We start from the raw sequence: 10,935 nt of genomic DNA on the forward strand, positions 1-10,935 counted from the left end.
GGGGAGATTGCGATTCCAGATACTTAATAGGAGCAGTCGATAATTTGTAGCAATTTTCTGATAACTTATTGAGAAGCAGCAGTCCAGGTATGATACATTAGTTAATTAGGTAAGGAAAGTATATATACGAGCTAGGACAGATGAGAACTCTTCATTGATCCTGAAGCCATTCTGGATGTTGATGAGTAGGATCAGCAGACACCAACAGTTGAATAATACGTTTGGTGATAATCTTTGGTCGCAACAGTCTTTGTTTTTCCCCCATGTTATTGTAAAGAAACACCTGGTCTTCTCCCAAGAAGATGGTGAGTTATTGCCTTGGATCCTCTCTCCCTACCTATCCCTGTTGATATCCCTTATTTTGGGGACTGGTTGTCTATGTTTTGTCAAGCACCTGTCTAAACTCGCTTGGCCAATGACCATGGGCAATTATTCATGATGTAGGATAACCATCATCACCTTGCCCACCTCTATTTCAAGGTCATTATTACATTTCTTTTAAGAACAAAAACATCTTATTTTTCAAAACACCATGGATAACAGGGTAGAGTGTGGTGCTTGATAAATCTTTGATGTGAGTTATGACTTGAGTGATCCTTATAAAGATTAGATTCCCTACAGTGTGGAAACAGGCCCTTTGGCCCAACCAGTCTACACTGACCCTCTGAAGAGTAACCCACCCAGACCCATTTCTCTCTGACTAACACACCGAACACTATGGGCAATTTACCTGACCTGCACATCTTTGGACTGTGGGAGGAAACCCACACAGATACAGGGCGAATGTACAAACTCCACACAGACAGTCACCCAAGGCTGGAATTGAACCTGGGACCCTAGTGCTGTGAGGCAGCAGTTCTAACCACTGAGCCACTGTGCCACTTTTCTTTGTTTTCATATGCTAGTTTATACTTACAGAAGTTTACTGTAACACTCAGGCTACACAGAAAACCAGTAAATCTAAAATACTGAAAGTATTTCAATTTTAAGAAGAGTCCCAATTTCTTACACTGGGGAATGGGAAAAAATTGAGTTGGGGACAGAGGATGAGGCATAATTGAATTGATCGGCAGACTGAGGCTCAGGAGGCCAAAATGACATACTTCAGCTCCTATTTCTTATTTTCTTATGTTTCTATTAGAAATATTATCAGCAAAATGCAGCCTTACTGCTCCCAACCTCTGCAAGATATGGATTTTAGAGTGAGCATCAGATAGTTCTTGAAAAATTTCTCTCCCACTCGAATGCTCCATGCCAAAGCCACATATGGATTAAAACCTGGTGACTTTGAAGTATATACTTGTATCCATAGCAAATCAGGTGTTAACACCTACGCTAGGATCACAATGTTGGCCCTGAGCTAGGTTAAGCATGCACAGAAAAAGGATTTCCCACAACACTTCTGTATTTGACTTCATTTCATCTGAAACCATTCAAGGAACTGTTGACAAACATTCCCTTTCCATTTAATTTCTCTTCATCGTGCATCATTTGAACCAGGACCACAACCCTGCTCCTCTTCAATGAGATCCAGTGGGCTGACTCAACATTGGAGCTGAAAGTTCCCAAAGTGTTCACGTGTCAACCATGGGATGCTAGAGATGACAGCAGTGCCACTGAGTGAAGGTTGACAATTAGGCTGTGAGAAGCACAAATCAGCTTGGATTTCTAGACTAGATAAAAATCAAATACTCACGTCCATGAAATATACAGATGGCAGATAAACTTACTCTTAGGCTTAGCTGTCCTGTTCATCTTCTATGCCATTACCTGAAAATGTGAAAAGAAACTCTTGGGTGAATTATCTGTTTCATGCTCCTCCCATTGTGTAGTCATGTTGCTGTAGCATGGAGCACCACATTCAGCAAACTTGGGAGGAAAGTAATGGAAATTTGGCAGAATATTAAAGGTTTTAAAACAGAATGCAGGGATTTGGATCAACTGTCTTCTTCTTAATTCTTATTTTTCTCAATCTATTGTTCTCGTGTTGCCTCTTCTCTCCCGAACTCAGTGACTCACTGTAATATAGACTCATTGATGTTAGCAGTCCTGTGTTAAATTCACCTAATGTATTTCTTTTTAAATGAAAAACTAACAATAAGAATAAATCAGAATCTGCTCAAGGACAAAAGTGAAGATTTGAGAGGCTGAATTGGAGGTTTAGTGTGAGCATTAGATAGAATCTGATTTCTGATTTGGCTGCCTGGTGCCAGAGACAAAAATTCAAGTGAGGAGTCTGGTGGTGTGCAGATGTCCAAACTCACAGAACCATGGAAGCATTATGGCATAGAAAGAGGTCAATTGGCCCACTGTGTCTGCACCAGTCTCCAAATAAGCATGATGATTTTGTACCATTCTCCTGCTTTATCCTCATGTCCATGCGCATTATTTTCTATTCAAACAATCATTAAACCCCTCTTGCATGTTTAAATGAATATATCATCATCACACTTCCACATATTTCAGTCCAGATCTAAACCACTTGTGGAGTACAAAAAGACATTCCTACAGCATGTTTGCTAGTTTTGCAAATCATTTCTTGGAAATCTCTTCTGCACTCTCTCCAATGCATTCATATCCTTCCTATTGTGAAGTGCCCAGAATTGTACACCGTGCACCAGCTGAAACTAAATGTATCCTTTTTCATGTATGCCATGCCCCTAGTAATGAAGCTCAGGATACTGTATGCGTTATTAACTGCTCTCAGTACCTGTCCTGCTAACTTCAATGATCTATGCAGATTATACTCTGTTCCCGCACCCTCTTAATTATTGTACGCCCTATTTTGTATAGTCTGTCAATTTCCTTCCTAATAAAATGCATCACCTCACACTTCTTCATGTTGAATTTCATCTGCCATTTATCATCCCACTCCACCAATTAGTCTTTTGGAGTTCTTCTCTGTCCTACTCAGAGTTTAAATTGCTTCCAAGTTTTGCATCATCTGCAAACTTTGAACTTATCCCCTGCACACCAAGATCTAGACTATTAATATCTATCAGGAAAAGCAAAGTCCCAATACCGCTGTCTTAGTGAACTCGACAAGAAACTTTCCTACAGCTTGAAAAATATCTATTGACCATTAATCTCTGTTTCCTATCATTCAATTTTGTGTCCAGGTGCTACTGAGCCTTTTAGTCCAATAAGCTATTACTTTTTTCAAAAGTCTATTGTATGGAACTATACTGAATGCCTTTTGAAAGTCCATGTACACCACACCAACAGCATTACATTCATCTTATACCCAAAAACTCCCACAAGTTATTTGAATACCATTACTCCTTTAGAAATCCATACTGACCTTTCCCAATCCACCCATGTTTCTCCATATGATGACTATTTCTCCCTGGAATTATCCACAATGGGTCAAATGACAGTGATGATCCTTTGGGACCCAGGGTACACTTCTAGCCACTTTACAAATGCCCCATGACTCACCCAAGCCTTCCATTTACAACACCCCAACACCCCACCCCCCCATATATAGACATGTAAAACTTATTCCACCACATTAATGCCCCACCCTTACCTATCTGAATGTCTTTCTGATTTGTTAACAGTGTTCTATAGCTGCTAAATTTTACTGTTAGATATTTACATTTAGTGCTTGCACTTCATGATCATGAAAAATATTTACCAGTTCCAAAGCCCACCTTCAGCATCGGAGATGAATAGGAGCACCTTGTTGGATCACATTTTGGGTTTTTGAGGTTTGGCAATTGAAGACTTTGGTGTAGCATAACAGGCTATAACTGATGATTAGGATGTTCTTGAAGATTCCAAATAGCTTATTTTGTTTTAAATACGACTGTGACATGAGCTGGAAATAATCTTGCAATGATATGCCTCAGGCACACTGCTCTCAAGTCTAGGCATATAGAGAGGTTAGAGCACTTGGGGAATCAGCTTCTATACAGCATAATGGTACAAAACATTAAAGAACACCATTGATAGTGGGAACACAGGTGTTATTGATCTGTACGGATGAACTTGTAATCTGAGTACTTTAGAGAGAGCCAGAGCAGAAGCCTAGCTTCTTCTTACAAGAGGGATAGAAGAATTGTTTTTAACTCATTCAAGGAACATGAGCATCACTGCTAAAGTCACCACTATTGACTCACCCCAATTGCCATTGAGAAGCTGGTGATAAGCTAACTTCTTGAAAGGTACAGACCATGACGTGTTAGTACACCCACAGTTCCATCAAGATTTTGACCGAACAACATTGAAGGAATGGTGCTATAGTTCCAAGTCAGGTTGGCACGAAGCCTGAAAGGGAATTTGGAGATGGTGATGATCCCATTGCATCCCTTGTGCTTCCATGTGATAGAGATCGTGGTATTGGAAGATAATTTTAAAGGAACTTTGGCAGTTGCTGCACTGTATTACGACATGATGGTGAACCCCTCTGCTAATTAAACCAAATACCCAGAAAAGCTCACCTCGCCTCATAATCTGTTAATGTATGAGTGACAGAGAACTCCCAACTTCTACTATTTAAAGGAAAGAACATATCAATTTATTCTTTAACTCTAAAAGTGAACATTAAACAACTATTTAAAACTCTAAGCCTCCTTTCTCTTAGCTGCTTGTTATTAGATTAGATTGCATTACAGTGTGGAAACAGGCCCTTCGGCCCAACAAGTCCACGCCAAAGCGCAACCCACCCATACCCCTTCATTTGCCCCTTACCTAGCACTACGGACAATTTAGCATGGCCAATTCACCTGACCTGCACATCTTTGGACAGTGGGAGGAAACCGGAGCACCCGGAGGAAACCCACGCAGACATGGGGAGAATGTGCAAACTCCACACAGTCAGTCGCCTGAGGCGGGGAATGAACCCGGGTGTCCGGCGCTGTGAGGCAGCAGTGCTAACCACTGTGCCATTGGGCTGCCCGTTATCTACCTCCAACTCTATAACAATGTATATGGTATGAAGCCTGAAAGAGAATTTAGAGGTGGTTGTGTTCCCTTGCATCCCTTGTGATAGAGGATTGGAAGGCAATTTTAAAGGAACTTTTGCATCTGGTAGATGGCATACACTACTGCCACTGTGCATGATTGGTGGAGGAAATGATTGTTTCAGGTGAGGTGGCAAGCAAGCAGGCTGCGCTATCTTGGATGTAGAATGTTGTTGGAGCTGCACTCATACAGGCAAGTGGAGAGTATTCAATTACACTGCAGTTTGCAACTCATAAATTGAGTTTTATTGTTAACTCGTGGGATGTGGGCAATGCTAACTAGGCCAGTATTTATTACTTGTCCTCAGTTGCCCTTGAGAAATTGGTGGCCAGCTGCTTCTTTTGAGCCGCTGTAATCAATGTGCTGTAGTTAGACCCACAATGCTGTTGTGGAAGGTGTTCTAGGACTTTGATGCAATGACAGTGAAGGAATAGTGATATAATTCCAAGTCAGGATGGTGAGTGGCTTGGAGGGAAACTAGTGGGTGGTGGTGGTCCTATGTATCTGCTGTCCTTAAACATCTAGATGATAGTCATCATGTGTTTGAAAGTCATGGTGGATTTCTAATGATCTTTGATAAATTTCTATAGTATATCTGGTAGATAATACACACTTCTGCTCCTAAGGATCGCTGGTGGAGGGAATGGATGTTTATGGATGTGATGCCAACTGAGTGGGCTGCTCTACCCTGGATAATGTCAGCTTCTTGAATGTTGTTAGAGTTGCACTCACCCAGGCAAGTAGGGAATAATCTATCTGATTTGTGTCTTGTAAATGATGGACAGATTTTTGGAGTCAGGATATGAGTTACTTACTGCAGTATTCTTAGCTTCTCACCTGCTCTTGTTTTGATATAGTTAATCAAGTTCAGTTTCTGGTTAATGGTAACTTCAGGATGTTAACAGTGGTGGATTCAGCGATGGTAACACCACTGAACATCAAGGGCAAGGGTTAGATTGTCTCTTATTAAAGATGGTCATTGTTTGGCACTTGTGTGGCACAAATGTTACTTGCCACTTTTCAACCCAGGCTTGGATATTTCCAAAGACTTATTGCATTTGCACATGGCCTGCAGATTTGATGAGTCACAAGTGGTACTGAACATTGTGCAATCATTGGTAAATATACCGTTGGGACCTTTTAATGGACAGAAGGTCATGGAAGCAGCTGAAGAGGACTGAACCTGGGACACTATCAGAAGAAATCCTGCAGAGATTTCTTGGAGCTGAGATGACTGACCTCCAATAACCACAACTATGTTCCTATGTGCCAAGTATGACTCCAAACAATGGAGAATTTTCCTCTTTATTTCCATTGGTTCCTGCTTTGCTAGAGGTCCTCGATGTCACACTCAGCCAAATGCAGCCTTAATGCCATGAGTAGACACTCTCAACTCACAAATTTTAGGGAGACAGGAGGTAAGTTATTTACTGCAGAATTCCCAGCCTCCTCTGATCTTCTCTAACTGCCAGTGTATTTGTGTGCCAGCTTACAGAAGGTTCTTAATCAATGCTAACCATCAGGATGTTGATGGTGAAGAACTGGACTGTCAATGGGAGATGGTTAGCTTTTCTCTTATTGGACTTGATAATTGTTTTGCACTTAAATGTTACATTTAAGCACAAAGTAGTACAAAATATTACTTGTCTCTTATTAGTCCAAACCTGAAAGTTGTGTATTTGACCCAACCTGCTTCAGTATCTCAGGAACTGGAACATTTGAAACTGTGCAATAATCAATGAACACCCCATTTCTGACCTTATGTTGGAGGGAAGATCATTTATGAAGAGGTTAAAGCTGGTTGTGATTAGTCCACCATTCTGTGGAACTTCTGCAGCAACCTTATGGGTTAAAAGGAATGGCCCCCAACAACCACAACCACTTTGAGTCGTCACCTATTTTCCTTGACTTCAGTTTTGCTTAAAGTTCCTTGGTGAAGCACTTGGTCAAATTCTACCTTATCAAAGCAATTATTTTCACCTCACCACAAGACTTCTGACACCCACCTTTGGACCAAAGCTATAATGAGGTCTGGAGTCAGGTGACCCTGGATGGATTTAGGAGTTAGGTGCATCATACTGAGGTCAGTCATAAAAAAGTTTGGAAAACATTTCAATTAGTGATGAAAGGAACAGATGCTGAAATGCATACCTAATTGGAAGGGCACAATATATGTGAGCAGGCACAACTGAAAAACCACACACCTATATGTAACTATGTTCAAACCATGCTGCAAATGCCACAGAAATAATGATTGACAGGAAAGAATTGTTTGGTCCATTTAGCCTGTCCCACGCAATAGTGATGTTTTATGCTTCATCTTCCATTCACCATCCACTTTCCCCCAAAACCACCCAGACCTAGAACCATGGAATCTGCCTGATCCTGGTTTTCTTCCACAGTCCAAAGATGTGCAGGTTAAATGGATTGGCCATGCTAAATTGCCTTGTGGAAACAGGCTCTTCAGCCCAACTAGTCCACACCGACCCTCTGAAGAGTAATCCACCCAGACCCACTCCCCCTGACTAATGCATCTAGCTCTATGGGCAATTTAGCATGACCAATTTACCTAACCTGCACATCTTTGGACTGTGGAAGGAAACTGGAGCACCCACGCAGACACAGGGAGAATGTGCAAACTCCACACAGACTGGAATCGAACCCGGGCGCTGTGAGGCAGCAGTGCTAACCACTGAGCCACCATGCCACCGCATGTAGGATACTCTTCCAAGGGTTGGTGCAGACTTGATAGGCCAAATGACCTCTCTCCACACTGTAGGGATTCTATGTTTTCTATGTTCAATTTTAAAACCATGTGAGTTCCTGACAGAGTCAAGAGAATCCAGACAAAGTTTGGACAAGTGAGATCTTGAGAATTTGTCTCTGGTCTTCTTAAGATTATGAATCCATTTCACAAGATGTAACCCTGATAATCCTTTGCAGTCCACCACCTCAGTGATGTTTTTTACCCTGAAATATTTAGTGTTTTTGTTTACATTTTTGTTCATTCACATCTTGTGGAGATCACTGCTTAGGCCAGCGTGTATTACCCATTCCTAATTATCTCTGTGAAGTTGGTGGTGAGCTGCCTTTTCGAACTGCTTTAGCCCTTGGGATGTGGTTAGTTTTGGGTTCCAAATTTTGACCCAGCGACAGTGAAGGAAAAGACATGCAGTCCAAGTCATTGTAGTTTGTGGAGGGGACTTAGATGGTTACTTTTACGTCATTCATCCTCGCAGAAGCGAGAGAAAAGCGCAATTTATTTGATGATGTGATGACCATTCATTTAATAATATATATTATCATGCATTTCTAATTTATCTCATTTCAGTTATAAAGTGTTCATTCCAAAAACTGGCCTTCAACATATTCACAGGGCATGATTGAAGTGGTTTCCAGTTGTACTGAGATACTAAAAGTTGAAGTTCTAAATTGGAGAAAGGCCAATTTTGACGGTATTAGGCAAGAACTTTTGAAGGCTAATCGGGGGCAAATGTTCACAGATAAATGGACGGTTGGAAAATGGGAAGCCTTCAGAAATGAGATAACGAGAATCCAGATAAAGTATATTCCTGTGAGGGTGAAAGGAAAGGCTGGTAGGTATAGGGAATGCTGGATGACTAAAGAAATTGAGGGTTTGGTTAAGAAAAAGAAGGAAGCATATGTAAGATATAGACAGGATAGATCGAGTGAATCCTTAGAAGAATATAAAGGAAGTAGGAGTATACTTTAGAGGGAAATGAGGAGGGCAAAAAGTGAACATGAGATAGCTTTGGCAAATGGAATTAAGGAGAATCAAAAGACGTTTTACAAATACATAAATACAAAAGGGTAATTAGGAAAAGAATAGGGCCCCTCAAAGATCAGCAAGGCAGCCTTTGTGTGGAGCCATAGAAAATGGGGGAGATACTAAATCAGTATTTTGCATCAGTATCGACTGAGGAAAGGATATGGAAGATATAGACTGTAGGGAAATAGATGGTGCCACCTTGCAAAATATCCATATTACAGAGGAGGAAGTACTGGATGTCTTGAAATGGGTAAAGGTGGATAAATCCCCTGGACCTGATCAGGTCTACCCTTGAACTCTATGGGTAGCTAGAGAAGTGATTGCTGGGCCTCTTGCTGAGATATTTGTATCACCAATAGTCACAGGTGAGGTGCTGGAAGACTGGAGGTTGGCTAACGTGGTGCCACTGTTTAAGAAGGGTGGTTATGGCAAGCCAGGGAACTATACACCAGTGAGTCTGTGGTGGGCAAGTTGTTGGTGGGAATCCTGAGGGACAGGATATACATGTATTTGGAAAGGCAAGGACTGATTAGGGATAGTCAACATGGCTTTGTGCGTGGGAAATCATGTCTCACAAACTTGATGGAGGTTTTTGAGGAAGTAACAAAGAGGATTGATGAGGGCAGAGTGGTAGATGTGATCTATATGGACTTCAGTAAGGCTTTCGGCAATGTTCCCCATGGGAGACTGATTGGCAAGGTTAGATCTCACGGAATACAGGGAGAACTAGCCATTTCGATACAGAACTGGCTCAAAGGTAGAAGACAGAGGGTGGTGGAGGAGGGCTGTTTTTCAGACTGGAGACCTGTGACCAGTGGAGTGCCACAAGGATCGGTGCTAGGTCCTCTACATTTTGTCATTTACATAAATGATTTGGATGCAAGAATAAGAGGTACGGTTAGTAAGTTTGCAGATGACACCAAAATTGGAGGTGTAGTGGACATCAAAGGTGGCTACCTCAGATTACAACAGGATCTGGACCAGATGGGCCAATGAGCTGAGAAGTGGCAGATGGAGTCTAATTCAGATAAATGCGCAGTGCTGCATTTTGGGAAAGCAAATCTTAGCAGGACTTATACACTTAATGGTAAGGTTCTAGGGAGTGTTGCTAAACAAAGAGACCTTGGAGTGCAGGTTCATAGCTCCTTGAAAGTGGAGTCGCAGGTACATAGGATAGTGAAGAAGGCATTTGGTATGCTTTCCTTTACTGGTCAGAGTATTGAGTACAGGGGTTGGGAGGTCATGTTGCGGCTGTACAGGACATTAGTTAGGCCACTTTTGGAATATTGCGTGCAATTCTAGTCTCCTTCCTATCGGAAAGATGTTGTGAAACTTGAAAGGGTTCAGAAAAGATTTACAAGGATGTTGCCAGAGTTGGAGGATTTGAACTATAGGGAGAGGCTGAACAGGCTGGGGCTGTTTTCCCTGGAGCGTCAGAGGCTGAGGGGTGACCTTATGGAGGTTTACAAAATTATGAGGAGCATGGATAAGGTAAATAGGCAAAGTCTTTTCCCTGGGGTCGGGGAGTCCAGAACGAGAGGGCATAAGTTTAGGGTGAGAGGGGAAAGATATAAAAGGGACCTCAGGGGCAATATTTTTTTAAAGCAGAGGGTGGTGTGTGCATTGAATGAGCTGCCAGAAGAAGTGGTGGAGGCTGGAACAATTACAGCATTTAAAAGGCATTTGGACGGGTATATGAATCGGAAGGGTTTGGAGGGATATGGGCCGGGTGCTGGTAGGTGTGACTAGATTGGGTTGGGATATCTGGTCGGCATGGATGGGTTGGACGGAAAGGTCTGTTTCCATGCTGTACATCTCTATGACTCTATGACTTGTAGCCTGGCTTCATGAGATTTTGAACGTGTATCAGGTTAACAAGTTGCAACATACTTGGCTAGAAAAGAAGAATAAGCAAAAAAGAACAATAAACATTGCAGTGTTCTCACCCTGGTCATACACTAAACTGATTGTTTTTGCAGGCTAAAAAAAATTCTCCCCAACATTTAATAATGAAAGAGGAAGTATTCCTCTGTCAGACCATACATTATTTGTGAAGTATTAAGCAATGTCAACAAACACAAGGCCTTCAGCTGAGACAATGAAAATCGTTGTGTCAGCGAAAATGGGCAGGCTCTCAAACTGAATCAAATTATCTTTGGTGCAGCCCATCATATTGACAA

Source organism: Chiloscyllium punctatum, chromosome 20, assembly GCF_047496795.1.
Source record: "Chiloscyllium punctatum isolate Juve2018m chromosome 20, sChiPun1.3, whole genome shotgun sequence".
Lineage (NCBI taxonomy): Eukaryota > Metazoa > Chordata > Chondrichthyes > Orectolobiformes > Hemiscylliidae > Chiloscyllium > Chiloscyllium punctatum.